This window comes from Haemaphysalis longicornis, unplaced genomic scaffold (assembly GCF_048455015.1).
Source record: "Haemaphysalis longicornis isolate Haplotype H1 unplaced genomic scaffold, Haemaphysalis longicornis Haplotype H1 scaffold_4, whole genome shotgun sequence".
NCBI lineage: Eukaryota > Metazoa > Arthropoda > Arachnida > Ixodida > Ixodidae > Haemaphysalis > Haemaphysalis longicornis.
In genome coordinates, this window is record NW_027526361.1 from 187,799,186 (window position 1) to 187,812,403 (window position 13,218).

The 13,218-nt window shown below is 47.8% G+C and overlaps 2 non-coding genes across 2 annotated transcripts; both read right to left on the bottom strand.

The window, feature by feature from the left end:
* Positions 1 to 6,634: 6,634 nt before the first annotated feature.
* On the bottom strand, positions 6,635 to 6,706 carry Trnam-cau (transfer RNA methionine (anticodon CAU)). The gene has a single exon. It is a non-coding gene; the product is annotated as a tRNA-Met (tRNA).
* Positions 6,707 to 6,796: 90 nt separating this feature from the next.
* On the bottom strand, positions 6,797 to 6,868 carry Trnam-cau (transfer RNA methionine (anticodon CAU)). Its single transcript has one exon. It is a non-coding gene; the product is annotated as a tRNA-Met (tRNA).
* Positions 6,869 to 13,218: the final 6,350 nt, after the last annotated feature.

Below are 13,218 nucleotides of genomic sequence, written 5' to 3' on the forward strand. Positions count from 1 at the left end.
AAAGGCATGCAGCGGCTGCTGAGGATTTTCGTACTCTGTAATAACGGTCAAAACACTGTCTGAGTTAGGCACGAGGTAAGGGTACCTTAAGCAGCTTAAGATGCCTTTGCAAAAATCTAGAGAGGGTTTCTTGCCATGAATCCTTCTCCGTCACAATCGCCCTGAATGGAATCCCCTCTTTGTGCGTTTTTGCTGAAAAGAACATATCTAAGAAATCTTCTTATCTAAGTATCTAAGAAGACTTCTTAGATATGTTCTTTTCAGAAAAACGCACAAAGAGGGGATTCCATTCAGGGCGATTGTGACGGAGAAGGATTCATGGCAAGGAACCCTCTCTAGATTTTTGCAAAGGCATCTTAAGCTGCTTAAGGTGAATGACCCTTACCTCGTGCCTAACTCAGACAGTGTTTTGACCGTTATTACAGAGTACGAATATCCTCAGCAGCCGCTGCATGCCTTTTCTATAGACGTTGTAGACCTGTTCTACTCAATCCCACAAAGTGAACTTTTTTGTGCCGTTCGTGAAAGCATCGACGACTTTGGCCCTGTTGCCTTCCAGAATTCTATTGGTTTTAATATTGACAATTTTATGGAACTATTACGATTTTACCTGTCCTCTACAACAGTTGCTTTTAATGACACACCCTTGCTTCAAAAGGAAGGGATTTGTATTGGTTCGTGTATTGCCCCAATTTTAAGTGATCTGTTTTTATCCTTTTGTGACAAGCGTATTCACACGTGCCTTGACACAGTCTGCGGTGCAAAGGTTTTAAACGTCTTTCGGTATGTAGATGGCTACCTGGTAATGCTGAAGGATGTGCGTGCTGAGGATTTGACTGAACCCGTGAGCCAAGTTCTAGGCGTTTTTAATTCATGTGGCAAAGGGCTCAAATTCACTTTTGAGTTACCTGAAGAGGGATGCCTTCAGTTCCTCGATTTAAGCATCTTTTTCCATGACGGTCAGGCGTGCTGGAGATACCAACCCAGGTCCAAAAAACCAGTCCTTTACTACGATTCGGCCCATTCCAAAATTGTGAAAAGGGGTATTGCCAAAAATTGCATGCGCGCTGCTCTCAAAAAGTCGTGTTGTCACCAGGTGGCATGCAGCCTTCAGCACCAAGCTCGACGCTTGAGCAATGCCGGTTTTCCAGCAGAATTGCTGGCTTCCATAGCTGGAAGCTTGATAAAAGAAGCAAATTCAGAGAACCAGCCCAGAGTCAATCAACACGAACGCTTGAAGGTGCGGCCCGTGATCGTGCCGTACGTGCACAACCTGTCCCACCGGCTCAAAAAAGTGGCGGGAAGGTGCGGCACCCAGGTTGTATTTTCGGCCCCAGGAAAGCTTGCACGCATGTGCAAAGCCGTGAATAATGAAGCTGGGAAGGCTGCCTGCACAACTAAGCACGCCACACGCTTTATGGAATGTAAAGTAGGTGTGGTATACAGGATCCCACTAGATTGTGGAAGATGCTACGTCGGCCAGACGGGACGCTGCATTAATGATAGACTGAGAGAGCACCGCGCAGCCGTAAACTCATTGGTGGGGGGAGGACATTTGGCAGATCACTGCCGGCGGTGCACCTGCACGCCTGCGTTTCATAATACCCGCGTCCTGCGCAGCTTTAGGACGCAACTACAAAGGGAAATCTTTGAGACGTTTTGTATTTTCAAGGAAAAAGATGACTGCGTGAGCACTCCGTCGCTGGCCTTGCACGCAAAAGAGAAAGCCTATCTACAGCGTCAATATCATGTTCTGTGAAAGCTGTGCCCTGTGTATCTTTTTGCGTTTCTGCGCATTTGTATGTGTGTATATATAGCCTTTCTTGTGAATAAAGCCATAGTTGATGTCTTGCGCTCGTCCCGTGTCACCGCCTTTTTCTTGTGTCCTCGTTTTAGTGCGCTTTTTTACCATGTCGAAGTCCCATCACCAACTAGCCCAAATTTCTGCCCTGAATAGTCTATTGAGGACATCTTGGTACGGACACTGTAGGTACAGAACACGATATAAAGGTGTGGGAAAAAGCCCAGAAACCAGGGCATCAGAAATAGACTCGCGCGTAGCAGTAAATATGTACTCAAGGCTAAACCGAGCCTGTAAGAAGCGAATTGTGTCAACCACTTCTTTGAGGAAACCTCGCGGGCTTCGGGCTGCGTCCACAGACAGCGAAGACACCACAACATCTGGGAGAAAATGTGCAAGACGTATTTGCAGTACAGCTTTCAAAAAAGGATGTTGAACATCTCGAAAGTAGAATAAACGAGAAAGAAGCTGCCAAAGAAACAGATGAACAAGCCCAAGTCCTCCTCGCACAACCGGAAGAAAAAGGTTATCTCGACGCATTGGCTCACTACGCGAACACCAAATGATTGTTGCAAAAATCCGGTGAAAAGCCTGGATCCTGAGTCGTGAATAATGTAACACCTGTAGGACATAAAGAAGTCGGGTCACAAGGAACGTGTTACACGCCCGAGCACGAGAAAAGATGGACAGCTGCCGTCCCCGCCAGTCATTCACTTGGCGCTGTAGCTTCACCGCCTGCTCCGACCAATGCGAGTCAGTATTGCGAAACTGCGAGAGGGGTACTTCTAAATAAGTTAGGTCTCTATTCCAATTGATTCCGGCGAAACAATCGGGTGTGGTTCCCCATTCTCCTAACCAAAATCCGCAGCTTTTCTCGAAATTCAGGGCCGCACCTGAAACCTCGCAAAATTCTTGTGTAATGGCAAGAGCATTCTCCACACTGGCCTTGTCAGTACAAAATAAAGCGACATCATCGGCATATGCTAAAATTTTCACTTCGAAGGACGATAGCGTGAACCCTCTAACATTAATGTCCTCTATTATGCGCATGTACAATGGTTCCAGATATAAGCAAAACAGGAGTGGTGATAATGGGCACCCTTGACGAACCGATGAAAGAAGGTGGATTGGTTGGGTTAGTCGATTCTTGACTATCACTCTTGTCGAGCCATTAGCATAACATATTTGAATACCTTCGGTAAGCCAAGATCCTGCGTTCACATGCTGTAGAGCACGAAACAGAAATTGGTGACTGACGCGATCGAATGCCTTTGCCAAATCTAGTTGTACTAAGGCTACCTGGGCTGACGTACCCGAAACACACTCCAATATAGACCTTGCTATGTGTATGTTAGTTTGAATAGATCGCCCGCGGATGCCACATGTCTGATGGTCACCAACTAGTAGCTCAATTACATTTTGAAGACGGCTGGCCAAAATCTTAGCGAAGACTTTATAATCTACATTACATAAGGAAATGGGACGATATCCTTCTACTTTACGCAGTTTTTCAGGATCATTACTTTTGGGGATTAGAACAGTGTGACCTTCGTACAGCGTAGGTGGAAGAAATCCAGTCTTGTAAGCCTCGCGGTAAACCTCAAGTAAAAATGGAGCCAGCAGAGAACAGAATGTGTGGTAAAATTCTGCAGTGAGACCATCAGGTCCCGGGGTTTTGCCTTTCGACAATGATTCAATGCTAGACACCAATTCTTGAATGCCAATCTCCTGGTCAATGGATTCACACTCGTCCTGGTTTAATTTGGGCAGCAAACTAATGAATTTGTCAATGGAGTCCTCGCTCACTGCTCTTTTGGGAGTTTGTAATACAGTTCTATAGTAATCGACGAAGGCCATCATTGTCACAGTAGTGTCATCAGTAATTTTCTCTTTATACTCAATTTCAAGTATTTGTTTAGACAGAGCATGACGGCGCTCATCACCTAGTGACCGGCGACAAGGCTGCACTTCAGCAAAGCGCTGTGATCTCGCTCGCACTAGTGCTCCCCGGTATTTCTGAACATCAAACGCCTGTAGCTGCGCCTTGACATTCCGAATGTCATCCATATATTGACCTGGACATCGGCCTTCAAGTTCATAAAGTTCTCTCAACAATTTATTTAGGTGATTTATGTTGTTTTTCTTTTCAAACGTCATCACTGTAGCCTCTTCAATTGCCGTGACTTTCACTTCTTGCTTAAATAATTCCCACCGTGCGAGCATTGGCAGATCATAGCGGTTTCTTGCATTTTGCATAATTTCTGGCACACGATTTAAAAAGGGCTGATGGGATAGTAAAGAATTATTAAATTTCCACAATTCCCAATTCAGGCGACGACTCCGACACTGTTGGCTACCATGCGCAGCAGATACAAGGCAGTGGTCGCTAAAAAATACCGGATGAACAGAGTAGCTATGGACACACGGTAGAGAATTTAAAGAAACATAAATACGGTCTAGCCTAGCGTGAGAGGCTCCCTGAAAATGTGTAAAACGATTTTGCAGTCGGACATTTTCTCCTATGTCACAAAGGTGAAAGTCACAAGCAATGTTTTCCAATGTTATAGCTCTGAAGTCCGATCGTTGGTGCTCACATGACCTGTCACTCGGGTTACACACACAGTTAAAATCCCCTAAGAACATTAAGTGGCGGTCAGTACGCAGGTGACTCTGTAATGACAGGAAATATTCTTCCCGTTCGCGAGGTTGCGACGGTGCATAAACGACAATAAACCTCCATGACTGTCCCGCGATCATTAGGTCACATACGATAAGGCGTCCCTCCGAATCAGTGGATACAAATTCCACACAGCATTGGAGGCGCTTGTTCAGAAAGAGCATGCACCCAGCAGACAACCCTTTGGCGTGGCTAACGCACACTTCGTACTCTGATTGAAAAGGAGCTAGAGCTTCCGCAGTCCCTTCATCCGACTGAATTTTTGTTTCTTGAATGGCCAATATATCAAGCTTCCAACCCCGCATTAGGTGAAGAAGCTGGCCTTGACGCCTCTTGTTACGTAAGCCACGGACATTTAACGTTCCAAACTGAAAAGAAAGAGCTCCCACCATGACAACCTACAGCAGTGCTGTAGCGTCTCTACCTCGCCTACCCACAGTTCCATCAGGATCTGGAGGCCGGGCAGCAGGACGGCGACCAGTAGTTGCACTTTCCGCAGCCGGGGAGGCAGCCAAAGCTGCCCCTGATGATGATGCAGGGTCGGCAACTAGAGGAGCCTCTGAGCTTATGAGGCCTGTATCGCAGGAGGATGTGGCACCCGGCGCCAAAGCCGTCGATAGCACCGCCGAAGCAGCAGGAGCAGGATCCGAAGCATCCCTGGCAAGGAACTTCTTCGCCTGCTTCGTCTCCATGATCTCTGGTTTTCCACCCGAAGCCTCAGCTTCATCAAGGGGTGCAGGTCGCTTTTTGGTACCAATGTCAAGTTCCATTTCTTCATTCTCCGTCGACGGTGGTCGATCCAGGTAAGCTGGCGACTCGGCCCATGTTGCAGGCAAGACCGCAACGTTAGCGCCCCCTCCTTGATCTTCAGGCGGTACCAAACGGGACGCATCCTCCATGGGCACCGCAGGAGCCCTATCTTCTCGCCGCTGCTCCGCAACAGCTTCCCCTGAAGAATCCACGACCTCGCTTGCATCCATGATGTGAGATGAAACAGTGTCATCTTCCGCTTCACGACCCGAACGAAGCTTGTCTGCGTAGGTTTGCACACACGCTGATGACATGTGGCCGTAACGGTGGCATTTCTTGCAACGCGGAGTCTTGCACTGCCTCCTTATGTGGCCTACCCTATTGCAGCGCAAGCAGAGTGGCGGACGCCCAGGAATCAAGATGAGAGACTGTTGACCGTAGACGTCCAGTAGGTGCGGCAACGAGTTGACTGAGATTCCATCCTTCAGCGTGAATGACACGTCCCTGTTGGTCATCTGCCAAGCCTCCATGCCATCACACCGCCACATTTCTCTTGTGATAGACTGAACCATGCCATAGGGTTCCAGCGCTTCTACAATTCGGCGCTGCTCTATGTGCGGGGAAAGCCAAAGAAGCTTCATTTTGATATTCCTGCTCTCAGGATCAATGACCAGGCACTTGAGGCCTTTGACCGCAAGTTCGCCTCGTTCTACTAGCTTTTGTTTCGCTGCACCGTTGACGCATGTGACAAGCCACAAGTGACTCATCTGATATTGACCACAAGCAAGAATGTCCTTGGTGTCTAGAACGGCAAGCAAAGCATCGCGAAAGTCCGGGGCACGGTACGGTCGGCCAGACAGGTCAGCATGCAAGAACACGGAGTTTAGAACGGTGTTACCAGAAGGCAGACGGGGAAGTACGACCTTGTAGGTTCCGGAATCGTCAGATGATGCAACTTGAGTACCTCGGCCTAAGGCCGATGCGCTGTTTCCAGCAGAATGCATTGCAAACGTGGCCGTAGCAGCCGTCGTCGCGCCACTCTGCTGGACGATCACTGTAACAGCTGCTGCTCACACAGTCATGGCGTACAGATGTGAGACTAAAAAATGAAATTCCACCCGGAAAAAAAACAGTAGCAGAGCGTGGTTTCGATCCACAGACCTCTAGGTTATGGGCCCAGCACGCTTCCACTGCGCCACTCTGCTGGACGATCACTGTAACAGCTGCTGCTCACACAGTGATGGGGTACAGATGTGAGACTAAAAAATGAAATTCCACCCGGAAAAAAAAACACGCTTCCACTGCGCCACTCTGCTGGACGATCACTGCAACAGCTGCTGCTCACACAGTGAAGGGGTACAGATGTGAGACTAAAAAATGAAATTCCACCCGGAACAAAAAAACAGTAGCAGAGCGTGGTTTCGATCCACGGACCTCTGGGTTATGGGCCCAGCACGCTTCCACTGCGCCACTCTGCTGGACGATCAATGTAACAGCTGCTGCTCACACAGTCATGGGGTACAGATGTGAGACTAAAAAATGAAATTCCACCCGGAAAAAAAACACAGTAGCAGAGCGTGGTTTCGATCCACGGACCTCTGGGTTATGGGCCCAGCACGCTTCCACTGCGCCACTCTGCTGGACGATCACTGTAACAGCTGCTGCTCACACAGTCATGGGTTACAGACTTCAGAAAAAAAATGAAATTCCGCCCGCAAAAAAACAGTAGCAGAGCGTGTTTTCGATCCACGGACCTCTGGGTTATGGGCCCAGCACGCTTCCACTGCGCCACTCTGCTGGACGATCACTGTAAAAGCTGCTGCTCACACAGTCATGGGTTACAGATTTGAGACTAAAAAATGAAATTCCACCCGCAAAAAAACAGTAGCAGAGCGTGGTTTCGATCCACGGACCTCTGGGTTATGGGCCCTGCACGCTTCCACTGCGCCACTCTGCTTTTTTTTTCTTTATTACCTGCTTGGTACAATAGAACGAAACAAAAGGACATGCTTACAAACAGTACAATGTAAAATAACACCAACCAATACACTGTGGCCGGTGCAGCTGAGTTAAAACCGTCTCATGGTTACAAGGTCATCCAATAAGTGCATCCAGTTTGGCATAGCCTCCTCGAGTTTGTACACATCTTGGATGTAGGTCACACTCTCAGTGAAGTAGTCCTTAGCAGCCCGCCCGTTTGGGTTAGCATGCCTGACATCCATACGGGGCCTCCATTAACTATGTAGGCTCAGAAGCATGAACATGTCCAGAGGGACACTGTCTTCATGATCGGTCGGCAAGAACCGTATACCAAAGGGTGTGATTGGTAATGCCTTTTAAATGCGAATGCATTTCTTAGTCGGGGGTTGTCGTGCGGTCTGTGCCGGCGTCCGCACGCAGGTGTTATCTCTCCGCGCTCCTCCTGGCCCCTAGCAACAGCTGTGGCGCGCCTAGCAACCGGAGCAGGTGGCGGAGAGCGGAGGGCAAGGGGAGAGGAGGAGCGCGCGCGGGCGTGTGAGGTCGCTCGCATCGCGGAGCTCGGGCGGAGTAGCCATGGAGGAACGAAAAGTTAGGAGACGGCATGACGTCACGCAGCTAGCCTTCGCAAGCCCACCTCCGTTGAAGCCGCTCCCTCCGCCGTTTCTCTTTCTCAAGCCGCCGGAGTCGGCCCAGCACGTGACCTCCAAGGTCGGCTGGGCCGGCGGCGGCGGCGGCGGTCTCCGACTCCACCGCATCTCTCGTGTTTGGTTGGCGGTAGCTTTTCCCCGTCCTTCCCGTATTCTCGGCGATCTAATGCCCGCGTGCGTGCGGGCGGGAGTGCCGCGTACGTGCGAAAGACCAAAGCCGTGGAAAAAAAAACATCATACAGCTGGCTTCGCGAACGCGGGCCGCAGAGTAGTTTCGAGCAGACGAAATTGAGAGCGCGAACCCCACCGCGCGCTCTGCGCGGTGGGGTCACGTGGTGCAGTGACGCCCTGGGCCGACTTCGATTTTACTTTGTATGCATAGGCTTCACGTTTCTGCGGTGGCGCCGTCTCCTAACTTTTTTCTTCCTCCATGGGAGTAGCGGAGAGTGAGTGGAGAGGAGGAGCGCGCTCGGTCGTGTGAGGGCGCTCGCATCGCGTAGCTCGGTGGAGAGAGCTCGCGCGCGGGGCGGGCGTGTTGAGCGGGTCTCTCTCTCCTATCCGCGTACCCTCTCTCCGCTCGCTGCGCTGGGAAAAATATATATAAATGCTGTGGAGCGCGCGCCTCTCTCCGTGACTGCTTGCCGACTGGCGCCTTGATAGCGATGGAAGTCGGTGAAGTCGAATCCCTCGCGGTAACGGCACCGACAGCTAGAAGTATACTCTGGTCTCTCTTCATTAATTACGCCATTAATAATAATTACTCGCAGCGCACTCATCGGTGCACCCAATGCATTCGCATTTCCGCACGATCCCCTTCGGGGAGGTGGGGGGAGTTTTTTTAAGTGTTCTTTGGAGGATGTCCCAATGGAAAATTCCCCGCATTTCCCCGAGGGGAAGAATGTGAAAGTGCGAATGCGCGAGTTGAATTTGCGCGGTTCGGTAATGTTCGCGAAAGAGAGATCACACACACACACGCAACTACAAAGAAAGAAAGATGCATTTATTCACAGACACCTATTTGTGTTGTCGTTGTACTTGATTGCTAGAGCGGATCTCAGTTTTGAACTTTCGTGTCAGTACTCCTTTAAGCAGGTGCATTAGCCCTTCTCACGCCCGATTCTTGGCCAATCCCCCACGTGGGTATGTGCCATGTCAGCGGCCAGGCAGCGCGCGCCCATCTCCCCCCGTTGCCAAGGAAGACGAGGAGATTCCTGGCCAATCCCCCACGTGGGTATGTGCAATGTCAGCGGCCAGGCTGCGCGCGCCCATCTCCACGTGCGCGGACATCGCCGGTGGACGCAGGTTCAGGGTCGCTTAAGAAGTGCATTGCACTTAAAACGGCATCTGACACTGCGCCACTCTGCTGGACGATCACTGTAACAGCTGCTGCTCACACAGTCATGGGTTACAGATTTGAGACTAAAAAATGAAATTCCACCCGCAAAAAAACAGTAGCAGAGCGTGTTTTCGATCCACGGACCTCTGGGTTATGGGCCCAGCACGCTTCCACTGCGCCACTCTGCTGGACGATCACTGTAACAGCTGCTGCTCACACAGTCATGGGTTACAGATTTGAGACTAAAAAATGAAATTCCACCCGCAAAAAAAACAGTAGCAGAGCGTGGTTTCGATCCACAGACCTCTGGGTTATGGGCCCTGCACGCTTCCACTGCGCCACTCTGCTTTTTTTTTCTTTATTACCTGCTTGGTACAATAGAAAAAAACAAAAGGACATGCTTACAAACAGTACAATGTAAAATAACACCAACCAATACACTGTGGCCGGTGCAGCTAAGTTAAAACCGTCTCATGGTTACAAGGTCATCCAATAAGTGCATCCAGTTTGGCATAGCCTCCTCGAGTTTGTACACATCTCGGATGTAGGTCACACTCTCAGTGAAGTAGTCCTTAGCAGCCCGCCCGTTTGGGTTAGCATGCCTGACATCCATACGGGGCCTCCATAAACTATGTAGGCTCAGAAGCATGAACATGTCCAGAGGGACACTGTCTTCATGATCGGTCGGCAATAACCGTATACCAAAGGGTGTGATTGGTAATGCCTTTTAAATGCGAATGCATTTCTTAGTCGGGGGTAGTCGTGCGGTCTGTGCCGGCGTCCGCACGCAGGTGTTATCTCTCCGCGCTCCTCCTCGCCCCTAGCAACAGCTGTGGCGCGCCTAGCAACCGGAGCAGGTGGCGGAGAGCGGAGGGCAAGGGGAGAGGAGGAGCGCGCGCGGGCGTGTGAGGTCGCTCGCATCGCGGAGCTCGGGCGGAGTAGCGGAGAGTAAGTGGAGAGGAGGAGCGCGCTCGGTCGTGTGAGGGCGCTCGCATCGCGGAGCTCGGCGGAGAGAGCTCGCGCGCGGGGCGGGCGTGTTGAGCCAGGGGAGTGAAACTACCTATACCTTGCATGGGACGCGATATTCGCTCGCAGCTCCGGACAAACCCCTAGTGTTTGGGGGCGGTACTAAAAACATGGCGGCGCGTTGCAGACATCCACTGGGAAACGCCATCTTGATAAGGACTAAAAAGCCGGGCGGGGGGGGGGGGCAATTTAGCGCCAAGTTCAATTGGGACGCACATGCAAGGTAACTTCAGCGAGTGGAAGATATTCAGATGGCCAGCGCATGACCTTGTTCCTGTTGGTCAACCCGCCACATTATCAAACGGGCATTGTTTCGTTTTGATTGCATGAAGTTTTGCGCGTCCACTTCGTTTTGCACCACTTATTCTAAGTGCGTCGTCGTGTTTTGGTTTATTAGTACACAAAATCTAGACAAGAATAAAGAGTACAGTTATTTCAATTTTTATTGCTTAAATATACCATTCATACACTAAAACACAACTAGGATATTTTACGCTTTTAGTCGCAAACAAAAGTGCACGGAACATGGCCGTATGCTAATAACTAGGTATCCAGCCAGTGCATATCTGTCCAGTGCCTTGTCTGTCCAAGGTTCGCGTAGTCTCTGCTGGTGAAATGGGCAGGACCCAGCCGGTAGCTGCTGTAGATCTGTCGAGGTGGTAATGATCCAGATCCTGCCTTCTCGCACACTGGATCCAAACGCGAGATCTGGAACATCAAGAAACACGTTTGTATATTTGGGTTAGAATGAATATATCTTTAATGCCGCTTTCAGGCGAACATAGTTTTGAGTGAAAACTGGCATCTGTACTCGGAATAAACGTTGTCTGATATATTAGGAATGTTTCTTAAATTCATTTCGGCTACAAAAACGACTTGCGACAACACCAATCGTAAAGGCAAATTTTAAATTAAAATTACCCTTTATTATCAAGAAACGCGCATACATATTTCTACTTGTGCGATCAAAATGTTCGGTGGCCACGACCCACCTTTCCTCCTAATCCAAAATACATTTCTGCATAAAAAATCAGCCATCCCACACCAGGATCTGTAAACGATTATTCATGCATATATACTTTCGCGCAATATGTATTCCTCAGGTATTTCTCCAGCCCTGCAGCAAACCAGTAATAAAAACCTTATTTAAAACCTGTAATAAATTGCTAGCACAGGTTAAGCCTGCATTGTCTAATTATTTATCGCCTTATAGCCGTAACTGCGCGTTCTCATGAATATGTCGTTCTTGTATTTAAAGCTGAAATTCGAAGCACGGAACAAAAGCGTAAATTATCTATTATAAGTGGCGGAATTCTAGTTATGATTGTATTATAAACATATACAGTAATTTTTCAGTTTGTATATTTATTGCTACAAATTCATTCTGCTATGTTTCGTTGATTCACGTGAAGAGAAAATGCAGAACACACAATTGAAACGCAATAAAATAATTTATGCAGTCACCACTTAGTTCAAATAGAGCTACGAACACGATATGAACCTACGGACCCACCCTTTGAGCCATAAGTGTATTGGAGAAGCCTTCCTCCAGCTGTGGACATAAATAGACTGATAATAATAACGATAACAGTAATACTGGTGATATTTTATAATCACAATCACAATAATAATAATCAATCAATCAATCAATCAATCAATCAATCATGTTTATTTACGTGCCCAGGAACAGCCAGAGGCCTGAGTGCTGGCGCACGGATAGTTACATGAAAACAAAATACAAGAAACATATTGGAAGAAGCAAACAAGCGACAAGAAACACAAATTGAAGTAGCGAAAATTACAGAAATAAAGTACAGGCAGAGCCTGGGTACAGGTAAAAAAGAAAAAGAAGATGCCTTTGTGGCTCAGCTTATTGTAATGAATACACAACAAGCAGAGAACAAAGTTTAACAGTAAGACGACAAAAACAATGACAAGAGTATAGAGACAAATGATAAGACAAGCATGATAAGTAAACAGTTTCAAAAACAGGCAACTATATTGGTTAAACAAAACCACAGAGAAACCAAATTTCAGCAATAATAAAAAGAAAAACGAACGACAGAGATATCATAGATGTTTAACATACTGTGTTCAACAGCGCACTACGGTAAATCGTAAAGGAGCTTTGAAAGATGTCAAGGCGTTCAGAGAAGCGGTTGTAGCAATTCTGTATTCTGCGCACTGGAGAATGATTGGAGTTGCGCGCAGCGGTCAAGAAAGGGCGATGCGACCTGGTGGGCCTCTGTGGAACACTAAACTCTAAACAGTTAAGCAGGTCTGCGCAAGAAAAGTCACCATGAACAATTTTGTGAAGAAATGTAAGGTCTGCACGCATACGTCTGCAGGTCAACGAAGGGATGGAAGTAACTATGGGTAAGTCAGAATCAGGATGAAAACTGTGATTGTGATGACGGTGCTTAAATATGGATAAAAACTTCTTCTGCACACGTTCTATTAATTCACTACTAGATTTGGAGATGCCGTTCCAGGCAACAGAAGCATATTCTAACTGGGGGATACATATTGCATTGTATAGCATTAGAAATGCATCTGGAGAAGAGAATTCCTTTGTAATCCGACACACATTTCCAAGACTTCGGAATAATAATAATAATAATAATAATAATAATAATAATAATAATAATAATAATAATAATAATAATAACAACAACGCATGCTACGAAAACAAACTAAACGCAGGCAGTCAAAAGATAATAAAAAGAGAGCAGATAAGCATGTATATGTTGCCTGATGTACATTTTGCTTCATACTGTGCATTCACTTGCGCTAAAATGCAAAACACATGGTCGAAGTGCATTAAATCAATACCACACGTATAAACAAACGTGTGTAGCTAATGTAGACATTACATTAATTGCCAGATGCTCTGCCGCGCATTTCTTGCTTAATTCAAGAGTAAAAGAAGACAATCAGAATGTAATAAATAAATATTGCACGTGTATGCTCACTTAAATTATAACGCTACTGCTGCAACCGC